Source organism: Solanum lycopersicum, chromosome 11 (assembly GCF_036512215.1).
Source record: "Solanum lycopersicum chromosome 11, SLM_r2.1".
NCBI lineage: Eukaryota > Viridiplantae > Streptophyta > Magnoliopsida > Solanales > Solanaceae > Solanum > Solanum lycopersicum.
Genome location: NC_090810.1, coordinates 18,283,449 through 18,306,716, shown reverse-complemented (window position 1 = coordinate 18,306,716; position 23,268 = coordinate 18,283,449). Strand labels below are relative to the sequence as shown.

The following is a 23,268-nucleotide window of genomic DNA, read 5'->3' as shown; positions in this document are numbered from 1 at the left end:
GGATGTGTGCTTGTTGCACGAAATTCATATTGGTGTATATTGCACGAAATTTAGACAGGTGTGTATTGCACATGAACAAAGGATGGTGAGTATTGCCCATGAATAAATGATGTGTGCGTATTGCACGAAATTCATATTGATGTTTATTGCACATGAATTCCAATTGGTGCGTATTGCACAGAATTCAAACTGGTGCATATTGCCATGAACACAGGATGGTGCATATTGCCCATGAATAAAGGATCTGTGATTGTTGCATGAAATTCAGATTGGTGCGTATTGCACGAAATTCAGATATGAGCGTATTGAACATCAACAAAGGATGGTGTGTATTGCCCATGAATAAAGGTTGTGTGCTTGTTGCACAAAATTCATATTAGTGCGTATTGCACGAAATTTAGACAGGTGTGTATTGCATATGAAAAAAGGATGTGTGTATTGCTCATGAATAAAGGACGTGTGTGTATTGAACAGAATTCATATTGGAGCTTATTTCCCGAAACTCTCGCATTGATAGGCAAAAATGTGAGTAGCGTGAGATGAAACACCAAACATTTGAAGACTTTGGAGATCTTCTTTTTGTGATGTTTCCTTTTTGACTTGTAACCCTGCATTTTTTTTCTTTATGTGTTGACCAAATGAAAGAGAAAATTGTTAGTTTAAAGTGGTGGTTGGTTTGTGGCCTTGGTTCTCCAACGACTTGACCATACTCACGACCAATTTCTCCAACTCTACTAGAACTCCTCGGTTAATGAACCTTTGAAGCTCCATCTTTGTTAACCAGGGGCCTGGATCTTTTGGTACTACGAAATATCATCGTGCAAGTGATGTCCCAATGAATGATGACCTTCATCAATTTTCAGTGAAGATTTGAGGTGTTTTTAGTCCTTGCTCAATTGGTTGTCAACTCAGATACTCAGCTTTACTTTTGGGAACCCGTAGTAACCTTTGCACTCTTTACATTATTTTGTCAAGACATTATATCGAAAAGAGAAAAAAAACAAATATCAAACTTAAGAGTATGAAAGATTGGATCAACAAGACTATAAACCTAATGAAGGATATTCCTTTGAAAATGAGAAAGAGAACTTATCTGGAGGCATATGTCGACTTTGATTTAACCATGACATGCACTTGGACTTGCCCCCTGATCCGTTTGAGTTTTTAAGTTCTCAAAATTTGAGTCATCGTCAATTGATCTATGTGCCCTTTATGCATAGGCATCGAGAAACGATCATCTTTGCAGATTTCATTCATTATGTTCTCTCCCTTTATCAGAAGGTGCCCGTAGGATTTTCACCTATAAGATTTTACTATTATTTTTTCTTCTTATGATGCCTATAGGTTTTCACCGATAAGACTCTCTCTTTTTTTTACTTACTCATGGTACCCCACAAGGGTTTTCACTCATAAGTTTTTTTTGTTTTTTTTTCGCTGTTTCCTTTGATGATTAATATCATTTTCAGATTTGATTAAAAGTTGGTTGCCAAAGTAAATAAAATTACAATGTGACATTATTCAATATAAAAAAAACTAAAACAATGACCCAGTTTTTTTGTAAATAGTGGAAAGCTGATTTTTTTATATGACCGAACCCCTAAAGGGTTTTCAACGTATCCTTTCGGAATCAGGTCAAACATAGTTCAGAATTCTAAATAAGGGTTTCTTTTTTGTTGAAGAGGTGCCTTTGTTCTTTCAACCCCAAACTTGTCGCAGAACCTTCAAATGCATTAGATGTAGTATCTTTTGACTGAATCTGCATTAACAATTATGCCTGTGATTTTTCCTTCCACATCAGTAAGGTGAAGGGCTTCTTTGGACAATACTTCCTTGATAAGATATGGACCTTGCCAATTTGGGGAAAACTTTCCCTTGGATTCTTCTTGGTGCGGGAGAATGTGCTTTATGACCAGGTGACCTACTTCAAAGTGTCTTGGGTTCACCTTTTTGTTGTATGCATGAGCCATCCTTTACTGATAAAGTTACCAAAACAAACAGTCCTCGATAGTTTCTCGTCTATTAATGCGAGTTGCTCTAGTCAGGTTTTGACCCATTCAGTATCTTCAATTTCAACCTTGACAATAATTCGAAGAGATGGAATTTCGACTTCCGCTGTAATCACAGCCTCAGTTCCATACACCAGCAAATAGGGAGTTGCACCAATCGAGGTGTGCACTGTTGTGCGGTATCCTAAAATTTCAAAAGGTAACTTCTCATGCCATTGTGTAGTGCCTTGAACCATCCTTCTGAGAATATTTTTGATATTCTTGTTGGCTGCCTCCACAGCTCTGTTGGCTTTTGGTCGGTATGGAGTAGAATTGTGGTGCATAATTTTGAACTATTCGCATACCTCCTTCATCAGATTACTATTGAGGTTTGCAGCATTATCTGTGATGATAGCTCTTGGGATACCAAATAGACAAATAATTTTTGAATGAACAAAATCCACGACCGCCTTCTTTGTGAGTGCTTTGAAAGTTATCGCCTCCACCCATTTGGTGAAGTAATCAATTGCAACCAAAATGAATCGATGTCCAGTAGAGGCTTTTGGATCAATTGGTCCAATTACATCCATTCCCAATGCAACAAAGGGCCAAGGAGCAGCCATGGGGTGCAACTCAAAATGAGGTGAATGAATGAGATCACCATGGATTTGACATTAAATGACATTTTTTCACAAAGTGAAAGCAATCCCTTTCCATGGTAAGCCAATAATACCCCGCCCTGGAGTATCTTTTTTGCAATGACATATCTGTTCATGTATGGTCCACATACCCCAGCCTGCACTTCATTCATAATTTTCTTGGCTTCTTCAGCATCTACACATCTCAATAAATTCAGATTCGGAGTTCATTTATACAAAACATCCCCTCTCAAAAAGAAACCATCAGCCAAACGTCTAATATTTCTTTTTTGGCTTCTGTTGGTATGTTTGAGGCGTCTCCCTGTCTTCCAAAACTTCCTTATATCTGAGTACCATGGCTCACCATCAGATTTTGCTTCCTCTGTATTACAATAGCCATGTTTTTCCCGAACATAAATCTCTAATGGGGTGATGTAAGTGTTTCCAGGATAGGGAAGCATTGAGGCCAAAGTAGCCAAGGCATCGGCCAAATCATTATGAAACCTGGGGATGTATCTAAACTCGATGTACACGAACCTTTTGCTAAGATCTTCCACACATTGTCTGTATGGAAGGATCTTTAGGTCTCTAGTTTCCATTCGCCTTCAGCTTGTCGGATAAGCAAATCAGAATCTCCTAACATAATTAATTCTTGCACACCCAAATATATTTCCATTTTTAGACCCATGATGCAAAGCTTCATACTCAGTCGTGTTATTTGTACAAAAGAAACAAAGTCGAGCTATTGTTGGGTAATGTTGCCCTGTGGGCGATATTAAAATTGCCCCAATTCGTATGCCTTTTGTGTTGGTTGCTCCATCAAAGTACAATTGCCAGGCTTGATTTCCATTTGAACCTACTTCTTCAATTGAGTTAATCTCTTCATCTAGAAAATATGTATCCAATGGTTCGTAATCACCATCGACTGGGTTCTCTGCCAAGTGGTCTACCAAAGCTTGGGATTTCATTGCAGTGCGAGTGACATATATAATGTCAAATTCAATGAGAAAAATTTGCCATTTCGCGAGACTGCCAATTGGCATTGGCTTCTGAAAGATGTACTTTAAAGGATACATCCTTGATATGAGGTATGTTGTGTAGGAAAATAAGTAATTCCTTAACTTTTGAGCTATCCAAGTTAGGGCGCAACATGTCCATTCCAAATGGGTGTACTTGACCTCATAACCTGTGAATTTCTTTCTCAAGTAGTAGATAACCTACTCCTTCCTTCCTGTAGCATCATGTTGGCCAAAAATACACCCAAAGGAATTATCTGTTACTAAAAAATATAGAAAGAGAGGCCTGTCAGTTCAGGCAGTACCAACACGGGAGGGTTGGACAAAGACTCCTTGATTTTTTCAAAAGCTCATTGACAATCTTTTGTCCATCTGACAGCAGTATCCTTCTTCAGAAGTTTGAAAATGGGCTCACATGTGGTTGTGAGTTGAGCAATAAACCTGTTGATGTAGTTCAACCTCCCAAGTAGACTCATGACTTCGGTCTTATTTTTCGGGGATGGCAAATCTCGAATGGCTTTTATTTTGGAGGGATCCAATTCGATTCCCTTTCTACTGACAATAAAACCCAGAAGTTTTACAAATAGAACTGTGAATGCACATTTTGCTGGATTGAGCTTATGGTTATATCTTCGCACTCTTTCCATGAATTTTCTCAGGTCTTGCACATGATCAACTTGTGTTTTAGACTTGATGATTACGTCGTCGACGTATACTTCAATTTCTTCATGCATCATATGATGGTTTATGGTGGTCATAGCCCTCATGTAAGTCGCCCCATCATTTTTAAGACTAAATGGCATGACCCTGTAGCAGTAATTTCCCCATGGAGTGGTGAAAGCGGTTTTCTCAGCGTCCTCTTCATCTATCAAGATTCAATAATACCCCGCATAACAGTACACAAAAGATTGCATCTCGTGTTTTGTACAATTATCAACTAGGATGTGGATATTTGGCAATGGAAAGTTGTCTTTTCGACTAGCCTTGTTCAAATCCTGATAGTCAACACAAACTCTTGTCTTTCCATCCTTTTTTGGAACAGGAATAACATTTGCCAACCAAGTAGTGTAACAAATAGCTTGGATCACCTTTGCATTCAGTTGTTTCATTATTTCTTTCTTGATTTTTTCACTCACGTCCGGTTTGAATTTCCTTCTTTTCTGTTGGACGGGTGGAAAATTAGGATAAACGGACAACTTATGAACCTCTAAAACAACACCCAAACCTAGAATGTCATCATAAGACCAAGCAAATACATCTTTGTATTCAAACAAAAGTTTTATTATTACTTCTCTAATTTCCTGATTGATATGTAAACTTGTTTTTATTTCCTTAACATTCTCAGATCTTCCCAAATTGATTGTCTAAGTTTCACTAAGATTAGGATTCGGTTTGTGCTCAAACTGTTCCAGTTCCCTATTAATTTCCCTAAAAGACTCTTCTTCATCATATTCCACCTCTTGACTTGATTCAAGAATAAACAACTCTTTTAAATTAGGGAGTGAATTCCGCATGCATGTCATGTTATCAAAGCTGGCATTTATAGAACTGAAAAATAGAGAATAAGAATTAAGGGAGGGAAAAAGACAAAAATTACTATGAAACTGAAATTTCATTTCACTGACATCAAAAAAGGACATAAGGGTTGACAATAACAAAATACTTTGAACTATTCAGGTCACAACCCTAAGAATAACAAAATACAAAAGAGTAGCAAACAAACTACCACGACTCCTTCCTTATGGGGAAAGGAGTGGCTTCCCAATTGCTTAACTCAACACCTGAGCCCACGAGCTGCATATTGGCATGACTTGTACCTTCACCAACTTGGACCATATTTACTTCACAAAACAACTGACTGAGATCCTAAATAACTTCTTCAATGTCTTCAAGAGTGAATTAATCTTTCAATTCTGGACCCTAAGGTTTGATAAAAGAATGAGAAATATGGGGAATCGGTTGTGGCAACGAACAATCAATCCTTTTGTGGTTCTTAGCCTTATCTCTATTTCTCTTTCTTTGTTTGTATCCGAGGCCAGAGGTGCCTTGATTTCCTAAGAGAGTAATGGGATCCACGATTCCTTGAGAATATACTCCTAAACCTTTACCGGGTTGATAACCATATTTGAGCATCATTGTTGCTACGATTGAAGCGGAAGAAAAGATACATGATTGGATGTTAGATTCTCCTTCTTCAAAGCATAGACTAATACAACCTCAAAAGACTGGTAAACAACAGAATCACATCCTTCATTTGCCTCAATATATGTGACGGATGGATCTCTGTAAATAGGTGAATCATCTTCCCCATGAACAGTGATTTCCTGATTGTTGTATTCAAACTGGACAACTTGATGTAAAGTTGATGGGACGGCTCAAGCCATGTGGATCCATGGACTACCTAGTAGAAAATTATAAGATGTTTCCATATCCATTACTTGGAACACAACATAAATACTACTGGCCCAGTTGTCATGTTTAACTTTATTTCACCAATGGTATCCCTCCTTGAGCCGTCATAAGCTGGCACAAATACATTACTGGGGCAAACTCTGTCAGTGTTAACTTTCAAGCTTTGCAGTGTAGAAAGAGGACATATGTCTACCCCTGACCCTCCATCTATCATGACCCTCTTTACATAGTAACCTTCACATGTCACTGTAAGATGCAAAGCTTTGTTGTGTCCTACTCTCTCCTTGGGCAACTCATCATTAGTGAAAGTGATGATGTTTGACTCGAAGACGCACTTGGTCATATTCTCCAACTGATTTATTGTGGTCTATTTTGGCACATGTGCTTCATTCAAAACCTTATTCAACAGAAGACGATGTTCTTCTGAGTGCAAAATAGAGACAACAGTGAAATCTGTGCAGGCGTCTTCTTCAATTGTTCCACGATAGAGTAATCTGGAACCTTATGCTTTTAGAAATTCTACATTTTTTTCGTTAGTAACTGCTTTCTTTAGTGGGACTTGGATATTTTCAGCCATCTTACCTTTTCTTAATTCTTCTGGAGAATAACATCTTCCCAAACGTGTCAAACCCCCCGCTTCATCAACTTCTTCGAAAATCCCTTTCCTCGATAAACCACTGCGGTTTTGTTATAGTTCCAAGAGACAGCCTTTGAATCAATTACTTGAAGTTGTTGAACGGGCTAAACAAAAATAGGCTCTTTCAACTTGGTCAAGCAACTTTGGTCAAGTTGTCTTAATGAAAAGCCTTTTGATGCATACAACTTTGGCATAGCAGCTCGAACTTCAATCCCCTTTGAAAACCCCGGGAGGCACAAGACTTTGGTGTCAAGATTGACACCTTCCACACTCAGAGATGCAACTGGTTCTAAACTCTTCATTGACTTGTTTTCTTCTCCGATCTTTTGAAACAAATTTCCCATTTTGCTAAGGATTTTGTACTCTTGATCATCACAAACCATATCCAATAAGTTTTTTTGAGCTAGAAGTGGGTTATTGGTCACATTGGGAGTGTTTTGATCATATGTCACAACAACTCCATGCTCAATCAGCTTCTCTATTGCTCCCTTCAAGGTCAAACAATTATCAGTGTTGTATCCTAGGGCTCCTAAATGGTGTTCACATTTTTCATTAGCTTGGAAACCTGGAGCATTTGGATTCAGACGATGTGGTGCGATACACTCAATCGCAATTATGTTTCTTAAATTTTGAAACAAGCTGGAGTACGACTTGCCCAATGGAGTGAATTTCTTTTTCTGTGCTTGATATTGAGCATAATTCTTCATAAGAGGAGACTTGTAAGGGACCAGATAAGGTGGTCGTTGTGGGTGAAAGTTTCCTTGAGATGGGTCCTGAAAATGTGGGCAATTGGGAAGATGCACATATGACTGAGCATTGAAACTGTGTATGTAGATGAAGATACTGGATATTGAGGGGCATAAGGGTAGTAATGTTGAGGATATCTAAGTTTTCCCTAAACGGATGTGTAAGGACAATTAGACTTTCTCTGAGCTCCCCTTGACCCTAATGATAGTGAAATAACTTCCTCTTTCTTTTTACGATTTTTAAAACTTGTTGAACCACCTTGAATGGCCTGTTTGGTATCTTTCATTGCTGCCTGGCCCACGATCCTTCCTTTTTTGAGACCACTTTCGACCATTTCCCCAATTTTGATTGTTGTGTGAAACGTTCTTCCCATTGCGGCTGTGAGGTGGTGGAAGTAGTAAGGATTTTGAGCCTCTATGAAGATATCAACCAATTCTTGCTCATTTAATAGGGGATTGACTCGGGTTGATTGTTCCCTTCATTTGATATCATATTCTCTGAATCTTTAACTTGGTTTTTTTTCTTGTATTGGAGAGTGTATTATGATCTTGCATAATGTCCACATTGTACTGAGATTGTCTAACAAAATCTTGAGACATATCATCCCATATGTGCCAGTGTGAGATCTCTTGGTCTATAAACCATTATGAGGCAACACCAGTCAGGCTCTCACCAAAATAAGCCATGAGCGATTCTTCTTTACCCCCTGCACCCGAAGTTGATAACAGTTACTCTTAAGGTAGGCTATGGGATCTACATCTCCATCATACTTATCAAACTTAGGGGTTTTGAACCCAGGTGGCAGGTGGACATTTGGGAACATACAAAAGTCTTTGAATGCGACACTTTTGTGCCCTCCTAACCCTTCCATTCTCTTCATGTGTTGCTCGATGCTTTTCATTATTTTCAACATTTCTTCTTGCTCTGAGCCTGGAGTGGGCCTCTCAACATCAATGGGGGAGCCGAATTGAACTAAGTCAGGGCCCCCAAATGCTATCCCATAAGTATAATACTGCTCCGGATGAGTGGTGAAATGTCCCTCTTGAGCTGGTCTATGCTCACAGTCAGTTGTGAGAGTATATAGACCGGTGCAGTTATTGTGACAATGGGAGTATTCCTGAGTGGCATGCCTTGAGGACGTGTTGTTGATGGGCCGGCCCCACAATTATCAAATGAACCATACCCTGGAGGGAAGAAAGGTTCTGATGTTGGGACTTGAGAAGATGAAGATCAAATACTAGTGATGTCAGGAAAACCAGGAATAGACGTTGGTGGTTCTTGTCCATTGGCCCAAGCTTACCACAACTATGCCATAATATGTCTCAACGTCCGATTTTCTTCAACAGTGACTGTCTCTCTTGTTGTTGAATCACTTGGAGTATCCACCGGAATCACCATAGTTTCTTTATTGGTAGTCATTGACCCTCTTACCTTAGACCAGGTAAATTATAAGTGCTCTACCAGTTTACCACAATCCAACCACCAAAAGCTAACTAGAGTTGATGTGAAATGAACAAACTTGTTAGGGGTTAGATAATTTTATAAACCAATCACACACTTATTAATCACATAGTAACATGGGTTCATAAGGACATTGTATCATCCCATCTTTGCTTTGCTCATTGTCCTTTTTTTTAGAAAAAAAAAGTTTTGAAAAAAAATTCTGATCGGACCCTTTGGAGGGTGCCTACTTATCATGTTACTGCATGAATCAGATCATTACGTAGTTCAAATATTTAGACAACTTAAAAAGATTAATTTGGAATTCATTCGCCAAAACTTCAAGAAAACAACAAAATCAAAAGGTTTAAACACAACTCGGATCAACATAATATCCTTAAACACCAAATTTTAAACAAAAAATTAAGTTTTTCAACAAAAAAAATGAAATGAACAAAAAAACAACTAAAACTTCTCTATACTCTTCATCACTTTCTTGGGGCTTTCTTTTTCCTCCCAAGGTCTCATACAAATTCAGCAACACCTTCGGCAGATGGGGAACAATGGCCCGTGCTTGCTCATCCACTTCTTGATCATTCATACGGCACTGATTTTTAATAATATAGGAGGTTTGCTCTGCCAGTTAATGAACTTGAAATCTAGCCCTTCTCATGTTTTGATGACAGTCATTTAACAAAGTCTGATGATCACCAAGATTATTCCTCAAGAGGGCCTCTCACCCTTCTGCTGCTTCAAGTTGATGGCAAAGTGTTGCTCTCTCGATGATCAATTGTCTTTGCCCCTCTTCGTTATCAACATAATGACTGATTTTTCTCTGATATTCTTCTAACTGATGCATCCAACACGATCTTTCTTTCTCGAATTTTTCCTTATGTCGCTTAAGTTCTCCCTTTTAATAGTGGACGACCTCTTCGGATGCCACTAAGTCCCTCTTCAATCGAGAGATCTCAAAACTCTGCTCCTTTTTTATCTGTCGTGCCAAGTGGATTTGACTATGCAAATCTTCCTCTAATCGGGCTAATCTTCCCTCTACATGCTTCAATTCTCCTTCCATATCTTGCAACTCTAACTTGTGATTTTTTCCTCTTTGGACTTGTACTTCTTGCCGTGCAATGGTTTCTTTGGCCTTCTCCAACTATTTTTTAAAATGTCTTATAGTATGTTTATCTCTTCTTTTTCTGTTGGATCCTTCGGGAGTGTCACCAAATGTCATTGGATCACGAAACCACGATAGGTACCTAGGAACCACCTTTCATGTATATTTCTTCACAACCATTTCACTTAGCTCAGAAATAATACTCCCGTACTAAATCTTCATAATATCTACGTTATTAAAAGCAAAACCTGGCGGAGTGCCATATGCAAACCTACTCATATCATCATTGGGTAGGATTTCTTGAACTCTGGCTAGTTGACGGATAACCTGAAGTAGGGCATATGGTTGAACACCACTAAGACTAATCAACACAAGAATTGAGATACCACTAGACATGCAAATGATATCCTTAGCTGGTAACCAGTAATAATTCCACACTATTTCATTAGATGTGATCACTGAATGTTTTTCTTCACATGCTATGATTCCTCTTGGAAAATCAATTTTGGCTTCCCTTTCCTTATGAGAGGAAACATAGTTGCACCAATCTGGAGTAAACCTAGGCGCACGATCATGGTGATAAAGGTGTTCCAAAAACCATATTTGGACCAAAATATTACAGCCTTCAAAGTACATTTCTCCACTTAAACATTTAGTCAATGCACGAAACATATCTGCCAGGATCATAGGAATAATAGTTGGACTTTCCATTGTGTCAACGCCTTCACCACACCAGCCAGGCGAATGTCAATATGCTTGTCCCTTTTTGGGGAAAATAATAAGCTCCAAAAATGCGACCATAAAAGCAAAACATCCATTTTCCTTCCAAGCCTCTTCACCGCCCTTGTTAGTCAACTAGTTTCGATAGTTCTTGAATCTATCTCTTAGGCCGTATCTCTAGTATAGAAAGTCCAATGAGACCCACCAATTTTTCAAACTTTCTTTCACTATTTGATTAATCTTGAGCAGTTACAGGAATTTTTTGTCATCAACATGTTTTGAAATTATGGGTCTTTTATTGCTTAGATCAGCACCTCGAACAGTAGACCCCTTCCCCATGAAGCCGACAATTTCTTCAAAAGTTAGTGTCATCTCACAGTCAGAAAAATGAAATACATTCTTTTTGGGATCCCTAATAGGAATTAATGCCTCGACCACATCCCTTCTGGGATCAATCTCCATAAGATGCACTAAATGCCCAAGTGTTCCTTTACTCTTTTTTTGTCATGACTTCCCATGTCTGTCCACCATTGCAATAAATCTTTTGGTATAGTATCTACGATCGTGAACTCTAGAATTCCTTCGCTTCTAGGCCTTTTTCAACCTTGTCCTTAGGTCGATGATGCCATTTGTACCTTTTAATAGAATCAAATAACGGTTTTTATGACAAACTCTAACAGAGTGAAGAAAGAAAAGTAAAAAAAAAAGAGTTTTTTTAAAAAATTAAAAATCAAATAAAATACCAATTTTTACAAACACCAAACCCGAGAAGGGATGCCTACATATCTCTTTTTAATGAGAATCAGGTGTTCTTAGTTCATAAAAGAAAAACTTGTCTTGGGAAGACTACCCCTTTTATTTTGACCTTTTTTAGAAAAAAAATAAAAATTAAACTCACAAAGCTATTTTGAAGATGGTCAACAATGTCAAGGCCTTCTGAACCAACTATTTTTACATAGCATATAAAATGAACATTTTGGTCTAGCATGGATACATATCTTAAATTTCGCTAGGTCAAATGCAAATGATGAAACAAAAAAATAGCACACAAGAGACATTTAATCTAGGTTTAACTTTTATAAAGGTGTTTAGACTGGCTTACTCGAGTGGACAACTCGAGTCAGGGAGGGTCAGCCTACCGGTAGCAGAGCTATTCCGGCTTAACTGGTGGTCCAACCCCACCTAACATGTGTGACAACCTAGAATCAGGAGCATAACCGCACACTGACTCATCCTAGCAGAAGTTCTGTTGAGCGGATCCGCAATCACAGTGTATAACAAAATTACAGAGACTCAGAGGGTGTGCGAGAGAAAATACTTTATATACAATATAATATCAAAACAATGAATTGCTGAAATAACACAATTAGCATCCAAACATAAAATTTATCCAAATAAACAAAATAGCCAAAAAAAATTAATGTACAAAGCTCGAATTTAAAAAGAAATGGTTCCCAGCGGAGTCGCCAGATCTGTCACACCTCTTTTATTTTTTAACAATTGTTGAGAATATGACAGGTTTAAAAAAATATATTTTTTATTCTTTTGTAGAGTTGCCACTTGGAATTGAGTTTTTTGGGTGTTCAAAGTCACTAGATAGTTCTTAGTTTAAAATGAAAAAAAATATTTTTTTTCAGTCTACGAAAAACAAAGATTGGGTAAGGAAATCTATTGACTGGAGGGAAGGTATGAGACACCCCCCGAGTCACATGGTTCTAGCACAGTCGCTTTATTAACTTATATTTGGCTAAAATAATTTATTTATTTATTTTGGATAACAGGGGAAAATTGTATTAATTACTATTTTTAAAAAAAAATTGATTGGCCTAAGAGCGTAACCGCATACAAGACTCTTTTTTAGAAAAGAATACACACCAAGGATCGTAAAATCGAACACATGATTGTATTTGAGGTTTTATTTTATTTTTTAAAGAAAAGAAAAACACAATAATTAATTACTTAATTTTTTTAAAAAATAATGATAAAATGAATAAAAGAAATTGTTGCAACATATAGACCAAGAAATGATTAGTATTTATTTATTAGGTATTGTTAAAAAATTTCTAGCATTTATATTTATTGTTTTACCAAAAGAAAAAAATAGACAATTAAGTTTTACTACTAGACCATGACAATAAAAGAAGAAAACAAAGAAAACTTTTACTAAAATACTATTAAACACTCTTTTAAACAAATGATATACTAGTTTTGATTTTTTTTATATTGATAAAAATTTAAGAAATAACCAATTTGGTAAAAAAAAAATTATATAAAATGACTACCTTGATTTATTTGATAGAATATTGCAAAATAGCAATGTTTCTAATTGTTTGATTATTAAGTCAAATTAGTCAAATTTGTATTTTACTTTAATAATCAATTCAAATATTTATTAAGAGAATTTTTTTTTTTTGAAAAAAAAAGACCATATTTACATATATTTTTTTTGCAGAAATAACTAGATTTACATTTTTATTTTGTTGCAAAAATGACCTGATTAAACCCTTTTACAAAAATGACTAGTTTTATATTTTTTTTTCTTAAGTTCATTTTTCCAAAAGAAAGTTACCAAAAACCTAAAAAAGTATGATTGTTAAATTTTATTTTATTTTACTTACTAAAGCTAACATTTAAACTAAATATGATTAATAATATATATGTACATCATAATAAACACAATCATATGAGTAACACTATAGAATAAATTAATAAAAATATTCAAACTAAGTAACATAAGGATAAACATAATCATACAAGAATCATAATAAACTTAGCAAAAAAGATCAACAATTTTTTAAAAAAAAAACATAAAAAGAACATAAACATTAATTCAAGAATACAATGAAATGTAAAAAGAAATACCTAGAGTTGATGAAAAGCAAATAATAGAACCAAATTAAATTGAATTCTCAAGACAACCCAAGAGAAATATCTTTATTTTTTTTAAGAAGAAGTTTAAAAAAGTTTTTTTTTTCTTGCAATTTTCTTTCTATCTTTTTTTTTTATTTTTTTAAATGGAAAAAAGAAGAGGGTTTAATTAGGTGTTCAACATTAAACTTCTAACTTTTCTTGAAAACTTAAGAGTCAATGCATGTAGTCTTTGTTTTCCCAAGGTGCCACCCAAGACGGCCAATGAATTGTTTTTATTTTTTTTAAAGAAAAATGAGATTAATTGAATGATTCATTTGCCCTTTTAGATGATCCATTTACTTTATTCATTAATTGAATATAGTTATATGAGTCATAAGAAAATAATAGGCTTAAATGTCATTTAGATGACTCATTTCTTTTATTCATTGTTTGAATAATAGTTAATGGGTCATCTGAAAATAAAAGGCCCAAATGTCATGTAGATGACTCACTTCTTTTATTCATTGTTTGAATAATACCTGATAGGTCATCTGAAAAAATCTAAAAAACGCTCAAATGTTGACCCATTTTATCAAAACCAAAACAAATTGACCCACTAACATAAAATCTAAACATCTAAACAATTTTAAAGATTAATCACAACAAAATAATGTAGAAAAAAAAGTAAAAAAAATAATAATACACATAAAACATAATTAAAAATTGATAATAATAATACTTCAAGCAACAACATCAACACGATAAACGTAAAGAACATTAATAACATAGATCCGACACTTATATGGCCAAACGAAAAAAGATAATGATGAATTTGGATAAAGATTGAGAGGGGGGAAAAGATTGACATAACTTCCGGATAAATGAAGGTCGCCGAAATTTTTTTTGATGGATTTTGAACTTAAAATTTATATCAAAATGATAGCCCTTGAAGAGCTCTACACATTTATGTAAAGGGTTTGGGATGGGAATGACCGGAACATTATAAATCTAAGAAAAATAAGTAAAAATTGATATTTGGTTTTCCTTAGATCTACGGAGTTTGGCTATAGATATGGATGAAAAGTTTGAAAGGAAAAGATGGTAAAAATTTTAAAGATTTTTCCGGCCAAAAAGGTGGTGGCCACCGGACGGTGGTGGCGGCAGCGGTGGCCGGCCGACGGCATGATAGTAAGGGAAAGAAGAAAAATAAAAAATCTAAAATAAAAAAAATGGTAATTTTTTGGAGTTTGGTATTTTTGTTTGGGTCCAATAATAGCCCTTGGATCAAAATATCATGAATGGTTGAGATTCAATCTTCACCATTTCTATTGACCGGGTCAAAATCAATTAGCCCATTAGAATTAATCTAAATAAGCCCAATTTAAACAAAATTGGACCACTTGAGCCAATAAATTAATAAAAACAAATACCCAAAATACAAATAAAAATAAAATTCCTTACTAAAATATTATAGGAGTAAAATAAATACGTCAAAAATAAGGTGTTCAGAAATGCAACATTCTTCTTCTATTCATCTTTATTATACATGTTAATGTGATTCTGCTCATAAGCCATTAGATTACCTTGGAGATCATCATATGTTATGTTCTACAGATCTCAATCTTCAAGAATTATCACTTTAGTTTCCCAAGCTTTGGGAAGGCTTCGAACAAGCTTACTGACTTATAACGAGTTTGACTATACCAATCCAAGAGATTTAAGTTCACAAATAATTTTACTGAATCTTGAATACATGGATTCAACAATTTTATCATCAGACAATTTGAAAAACTCGTATTCATTTACGAGTGAGAAAGCTTCCTTTACTTTAGTGGTTCCTTCATAGGTTACCTCTAGTTTGTCCCACATCTCCTTTGCAGTTTCGCAAGTTGATATTTTGTCATATTCTGCTCCGCTTACTGCACAATACAACAAACTTATAGCTCTAACATTAGTTTGAATTACCTCTTGTTGTTCCTTAGTAATATCAAACGATTCAGCATCAAAAGTTTTTTTAGTGCCATCTGCTTTAGTCAATCTTGGAATAGGCTTCGGGCCCTTCTTGATTACTATTCATTCTTGATGATCATTTGAAGAGAAAAAGATTCTAAATTTGTCTTTCTAGCCATTAAAATATGGTGGTCAGTGTGAAGAATGTCCGTCTTGAAGAAACGCGCCAGGAATTAGATATTGTGCCATTTGATCTTTGTTCATGTGTGGTTAAACATTGAATCTCTAAGACTTTGCTCTTATACTAATTGAAAGTCAAGAGGGGGGTCAACTTCCTACTCTGGCCAGTCGACTCACCTGCAAGTTAGTAAAACAGACAAACAGTAATGATATCTTGCAGTAAGTAAATAACACAGAGTGTTTTTATACTGGTTCAGATCATCGATGTGGTGCCTAGTCCAGTCCCCTTGGGTTACAAGGATTTTCTTAAGAGCTTGTTGAGAACTTGGGTTTTACAGAATGTTACGATTAAGATCCCGTCTGATGTGCGAATCAAACCTTCTTCTTTGAAACAACCTCTACTTGTATAACCTACACTCAATTGTTCTTTCTCTTTTCTTTACAATTGTTCATTCAAAGGTGTACAGAGTTTTATGAAAGATAAAGAAAGATTACAATATAAGTTCAAGTAAAATGTGTTCTTCGCATTACAAATCTGGATCGATTTATATAGATGATGACTTGTGCCCTTTGTAAGGAAAAACTCAAGGATTAGTGTAGGATGTCCTTGATTGAGGTGATTTAGTTGATTTGTATCAATGTAATAGATAGTTTCCTCTACTTCTCTTTGCTGTTTTGATCTTTTCCTTGTATGATCGGCAGACTTCTTTACTTGGGGCTTGATTAATGGTTCTTCCCTTTCTTGATGACTTGGTTTTGATCTCTGCCAAGTGTGCCAGTGTTTTGCTTCTTTTAGATCTTCCTTTCTATGCTGAACAATATATTCCTTTCCTTATTTTGTTCCTTAAATTGAGGCTTTTTTTTCCAGGGCTTCTGTGCAGCTTTAAACAAATATTCTTTTCCTTCTTGAAACCGTTTGTGCTGATAATTTCCTTTTTTATTTCCATGCTTGATTTAATATAAATATTTTTTAATAGAGTTCTAGCAATGACAGATTTATCTTGAAAGATTTGATTTGATTTCTTGAGTTTAGATTGATTTGAATGAAACTACCTTTGGTTAGATTGATTTGAGCGAATCAATTTTTTCGTAAATTGCTTGCTGCTGATTTGATTCTTGAAGCATCAATCTGTAAGATTTTGTGTATCTAACATAGTTGCTCTAGTGTTGATTTTCCTGTGATTTTCCTGCGACACAAGATAGTTTGTCATTATACAAAACATTATAAGTTAACAAATCGTACATGTTGATTTAGCAAACCAAAAATGGGAAGTTGATCTAGCAAGCTAAAAATGGCGCATCAATGTCACAAAAGTATGATGAGAGTATCTGCATACAATATATGATAGTTCGGAGTATATTTGTCCTTTTTTCACACACACACACACACACACATATATATATATATATATATATGTATGTATGTATGTATGTATGTATGTCATTAACTCTAACGGAGACTAAATAGGGACAAATGACACAATCTTATTCGTTTATCCGATATTCAATAAATGGAGGGTCGGTAAATAAGATCACAACACGTGTTTGTCTGTTAGTATAAAAGGTATATATGCTCTAGTTTTTATACGATTTATGATAATTCGAAAATATTTACTTTTCATTTTTCTCATATGTATATATAGTTGAGTACTTATTGAAGTTGTGGAGATAGTTGTGGAGATGTAACTCATGGTCTATTGTGTTATTATTTGTAGCGGAATACGCTAACTTGCCACTCATTCCATCTTATTTCCAAGCAAGGATTTACTCGGAGTCAATTTTGCTTCAAGCTTATCTGATTCTCTCCTTGAAACCAACCGTGGTCATGTAAGTCATATATTTTTCCTAACACATGGACAAAATGTGTTTTTTTTTTCTTAAATTTTCTAATTATTACTTCTACTGGCATTTTGTGTTTGTGTTTAGCCAGTTTAGGTAAGCCTTATAAGTTTGAAACTGTTAGACATTCCAAATTTAACGATTGACTTTAATGTTTTTATAAGTAATGGGCCATTATCTGAATTTAGTCAAACATCAGGTGAATTTTTTTAAAAAAAATTATAACTTTTAATGACAACTAAGTCAATTTTTACAAATAAAAAGGGTCGATCCAAACACTTCTTTTAAAAAAAGTAAATCAAACACAACATGTTTTTATTATATTAATTATATCCAAACATATATGTTCACCTTAGCCATAATTAAGGTGAAACTAAAAATACATTCCCGCAATTTAAGATAAATCTTACGGTATAATTTTAAGAGGCTCCAATAACTAGTTGAAAAAGAAAGAAAACAAAACAAAAACTCAAAGTTGATAAATATCAATTGTTGAATGTATACAACTAGCTAGGGTTGGAGCTAGAGGGCCGCCGTAGGATCATACCTTCTTTAATTTACATGAAAATTAGATAGTAGAAGATGAATTTTCAGGATAAAAATCTTGCTTCTTTCTGTTAATGCAACCACCTATGTGTTTACTCAAACATCGCTTGACTTGACGAAAAACACTAGCAAATATTCGTCTCTTGATTCTTCCTCTAACTGGAGGAACCCTCACATTCATAGTTTTTTTTCTGATTGAGGATGACATTGATTCTTTGGTGATAGATAACATAGGTTTTTTCTTTTTTAAAAAAATAAAAATTTAATTGGAGATATTATGCATGATGAAATGGACATTACATGTAAAAGTAGTATTCTAGTTTTATATAGAGACAATAATGTAACAAGGAAATAGGAAGCTTCGTGCCACCTTCCATATATCATGAACTCAATTTATGTATATAATCATTGAAGTTATTAGTTGTATATATTAGTGACTCACAAAAAAACGGCTTTTGCTGGAAAGAAGCTAACATTTTTTGTCGTTTTACAAACTATCTTGAGTATATTCTATATATAAATCTACACCTTACAAATAAAATATAACACATATATAGATTATAGTCTACAGAGGATAATATATGTTTTCATGTTCCAAAATGGCCTATGCTTTAGATATATATGTAGGACTATATATACTGTTGAATTGGATATGCTATTAATTATTTCACCCATATTATGTATCTTTTGTTCTTTTGATTAGATCAAGGTATATAATACCTAAAGATCACATTTCAAATTTTGTGTGTTTTATTCACATCTCTTTACCCCCCAAAAAATAAATGATGATGTGGGCTGTGGCCACCGTTAATTGTCACATAATCCTACACAATGGTTTTTCCTTTTTATTTTATTTTTTTCAATTATAAATTTCTTCTTACTTCAGCTTAATATATAATTTAAATTTTACCCAACTTTGGGTTTTTCAAATTTGTTCTTTTAATAAAATGACAACTTGTTTTAGCTGGATATGTATGTCTACTTATTTAATTATTAGGCCAATTTGAAGAGGAAAAAAGAGCAGAACTCTATTATCTTATCCAAGCAAAATTAGTTTTCAATTATTTACTTTTTTTGTATACAATAACAATGACCATTTTTTTACTGTGTAATTTTTAGTCCAAAATCAATAAAATTTCTTTAAAATATCATCGGTTTTAGTCAAAGAAAAATATTTTTTAAAAAATAATGGGGTTGAAATTGTAAACGTTTTTTAATTTCTTATTTCGATGCAATGACCATTTTTTTTCTTTTTGTTTTAGGCCAAATTTATATTGAAAAGATATGATACATTGTTATGACTCCTTTCTTTCTTTCTTTTTTTTAAAAAAAAATAAAATGTTTTAGCAGAACAAAAAAGTTCACTTTTTTTCTATCTATTATCAACTCTCCTTATTTTGAACAATTTTTTTTTTGTACATTTACAAAATTATTTTCCTTAGTTCTTCCCTACATTAACGTAAAAAATGATTTCATGACAAACAGAATTTTCGTCTCTGAAACTTTTATTTGATGGACTTCAGATCTCTGTATTTTCTTTTTCTAGATCACACCTTAATCTTGTTAGAAATAAAGTAAATTTGGCTAACTACTTGGATATTTTACAAACACATATATAGTCTGTAACATCGAATTTGTCAGAGCTGAATTCTGAAAAAATAGTCATCTATTGCTTAGTGGGAACAATTAGAGCAAATCTCAACCCGTAATTTTTGATTATGACATATGACTTTTATCAAGTAAACTTACAGAAATTAAGAAATTTAATAATGAAGAGGAGCCTCATATGTCAATATCCATGTAACATCATTTAAGTTTGTAATAGTCCTATATTATGAAGCTTTTTTGTGAAACTAACTAGTACTTTTATAACAAAAAAGATTATTCTTAATTTTTGCAGGTAATAGACCTTAAGCACAATTGAAATATTTCAAGAAGGTGACAAAATTGTTAAAGAATAAAGTTGGAGATAAGCATTCCAAAAAAAAACTCATCTCAAATGCTGTTTACATGTTTAGTACTGGAACAGTTAATTATGGTGAAGCTTTTCGAAATAGCCCCGATTTAATTCAGTTTCCATATCCTAAACAACAATTTGTAGAAATGGTATTATCAAATTTCACATCCGTTTTGAAGGTATATACATAAATTGCATTTGAAAGTACATGTCTTTCTATACGGGGAAAAGAGACTGAAAAGTATTTGAACTTTTGGCAAAATTGTTGTTACGATACCAAACTTTATGGATGATCTTTTACCTCTGCACTATTTAACAGTGTATTTTAAAGGTATATGTGTGTCCACGTGAACATCATAAATATTGCATCATTAGAAATAGTAACGTGTCCATATGAGCATATATATATACCTTAACAATACACTATTAAATAGTGTAGGGGTAAAAGGTCTTTTCTAAAGTTCGATATTATTACAACAATTTCGATCAAAGTTCTGATATATTTGAGAACTTTTTCTCTTGTATATAATTAATTAATGTGACTAATATTATGTCTTGTAACAGGAAATTTACAAGAAAGGAGGAAGAAAATTTGCCATATTTACTTTGATTCCCTTAGGTTGTTTTCCAGGTGCTAGGGTTTATACCTTTCAACAAATCAAGAGTGGTGAATGCATAAATGAACTAAATGAGATACTAAAAAATGCATAGTTTGGCTCTTCCAAAACCGATGATGCTATTACAAGAGGAATTAATAGGATTTAAGTATACATTGTTTGATTTATATGAAGTAATTGATAAAAGAATCAACCATCCTTTGAAATTTGGTAAGTTTTATTTTTACTTGGCTTGAAGTGATCGATACTCACTACAACAAAAAATAACTTTTAGTGGCAATAAATAGAAGAGTGCTAAAGTTTTTACCAACATTAATTGAATATCGTTAGATCCAGTGTCGCTAAAAGTTTTAGAAACATATACAAAGAGTCTTAATTACCGCTAAAATTACATATTTATGAGCAATTAAGCTATGGATGTTAATTAATTGCCGCTAAGGACCATTTTTGATGTACTGACTCTATCAATGCTCTTTGTGATTTACGAATATATATCATGGATTTTCATGTTTGTGTAGGGTTTGAAGTATCAAAGAAGGCACGTTGTGGTACAGGACCCTTTCGAGGAATTAACAGTTGTGGAGGAAAGAGGCAAGTTAAAGAGTACTAACTTTGCAAAAATCCCAAAGATTATGTATTCTTCTATGCTACGCATCGGTCACAATCCACCTATGCTAAACTGTTATGGCATGGCGATTCGGATGTCACTAAACCTTATGGCCTAAAATCTTTTTTTTTTTTTAATTTTCAGGCTAAATCCACCATAAAATTGGTGTGCACTATTATCTTTTTTTGGAATAAGACTATCTCTCTATAGCTTCCTCTTCCAACGTGTATGCATACATTTCTATTTTAACTCACAAACTAAAATAACACTGCATTTGCTTTTTAGAATATGGACATCTCTTGATGTAATTGATTGCTTCAAATTTTTGGATGTTCAAAATTCATTGCATGAAATTAAATTTAAAAGTAACTTTAATTCTTGAATCTTATGAGTATAATTCTATTATTATCTTGATTCTTCTCTCCTTAATTTCTCTGCGCTTCAAGAGCCTTCAATAGCGTATTTTTTATGTTGCATGATGGTTTGGTTCTCCTAGAGATTTATTTAGGTCATTAGAGATGTTGGGCAACACTTCTAGGTTATCAAAATGGTTATAACTTTTTATTGCTAGAAACTTGGATTGTTGTAAAATTGATGGCGTAGGAACGAAGATTCAAATATCTTTAATTTGATAGGTTATGGGCCACACAACTCTTTAAATTCTAAAAAAAATGGTCGTTTGAAGCTGACTGAAATAGAATCTTATATCAAAACTTAATCGGTATGAAAATTTTCAACTCAACTTTTTGCTAGGGAATTCTGGTGACCTCAATTCATATCCAAATCATTCATGCGCTAAAATTTTGACCTTTACACATATGGACAATTTAAGAATCACTGGTACGATATTATTCACAAATAGAGAATGATTTGGGTCAAGTTTAGAAACTTTTAGGGTGTTACATTAAGATGATTTTTACAATCTTTCAAGTTCTTAATATATCAGAAAATACCAAACTTCTAATATTCAGATATTAGAAAATGATCATTCATAATATTAATGAGCTGATGAATTACCCCGCGAAGCGCGATCAAGTTATTAAATTTTTTATTTGGTATATATAGTAATACTAGTAAACTTAAATAATAATCTCAAAATAAAAAAAATAAAATTAAATTCCTCCAACTTGATTGACATTATGCAGTACTAACAAAAAGATGACTTCTTGTGACAAAATGAAGAAATATGAATTTAATACTGAATTTCCAATAAAATTGAGTACTGAACTGTTAAAATAGTATTACAACAATAGATTTTTGGTGTCTGTTCTTGTTACATTACTCTCAAACAAAACTACTTCAACATTGATCTTCAAAATAAATAATTACATTTTATAGCATATTAATGAATAATCAAACATACAAAAACTTTAATCCAGACCCTTGAAACTTTTCTTCAATGATATGATTGAGTTTATCGATCATCTCTACAGTAAAATAATTCTTCCAATCTCCGATTTCTCCTCTACGAAAGAACACTTTATATGGCTCTCCAGTTGAAAACTTTCCATTTGTATTCACCTCCAAATTTCTCAAATTCTCAAAGCTACACATTTTTAATATCTCATCCACCACTCTTGAATTTTCTTCCTCTATGGAAAATGGGCATTCCAAGAATTTAGCCAAGCGTTTAAGTTGAATTTTTGGTTTCTTTTTGATTTCTTCATACATTAAGAAAAGTATTTTGTTAGGATTTTGTATGCTTTGTTTCCAATAATCCAACACGTGATTCCAAAATGGACCATAAAGGCTCACCCCTTTACAAAAAAGATCAAACATTTCTTCAATGGAATTAGTATCTTTATGATGAAGTAATAAATTGTTTGCAAAATGCCACATAGAAATAAAAGTGTCCCTAGGATTCCTACATAAGTAAATAAGTTTGGTTTTTGAATCGTGGACTGATTCTGGCAATGAAGCAAAGGGCACATGAGTTGCCAAAAGTCTAGGTGAAGTGTTGGTTGAAAAATCAATGACTTGACCATCAACATAGAGTGTATGCTCTAAGAA

The 23,268-nt window shown here is 33.9% G+C and overlaps 1 long non-coding RNA gene and 1 pseudogene across 1 annotated transcript; one reads left to right on the top strand and one right to left on the bottom strand.

Annotated features, from left to right (window-relative positions):
* Nucleotides 1-1,664: 1,664 nt before the first annotated feature.
* Nucleotides 1,665-3,547, bottom strand: LOC138339683 (uncharacterized; annotated as a pseudogene).
* A 13,804-nt stretch (nt 3,548-17,351) lies between these two features.
* Nucleotides 17,352-21,302, top strand: LOC104644719 (uncharacterized). The gene is made up of 3 exons (XR_738588.3): nt 17,352-17,519; nt 19,978-20,213; nt 21,170-21,302. It is a non-coding gene; the product is annotated as an uncharacterized lncRNA (long non-coding RNA).
* Nucleotides 21,303-23,268: the final 1,966 nt, after the last annotated feature.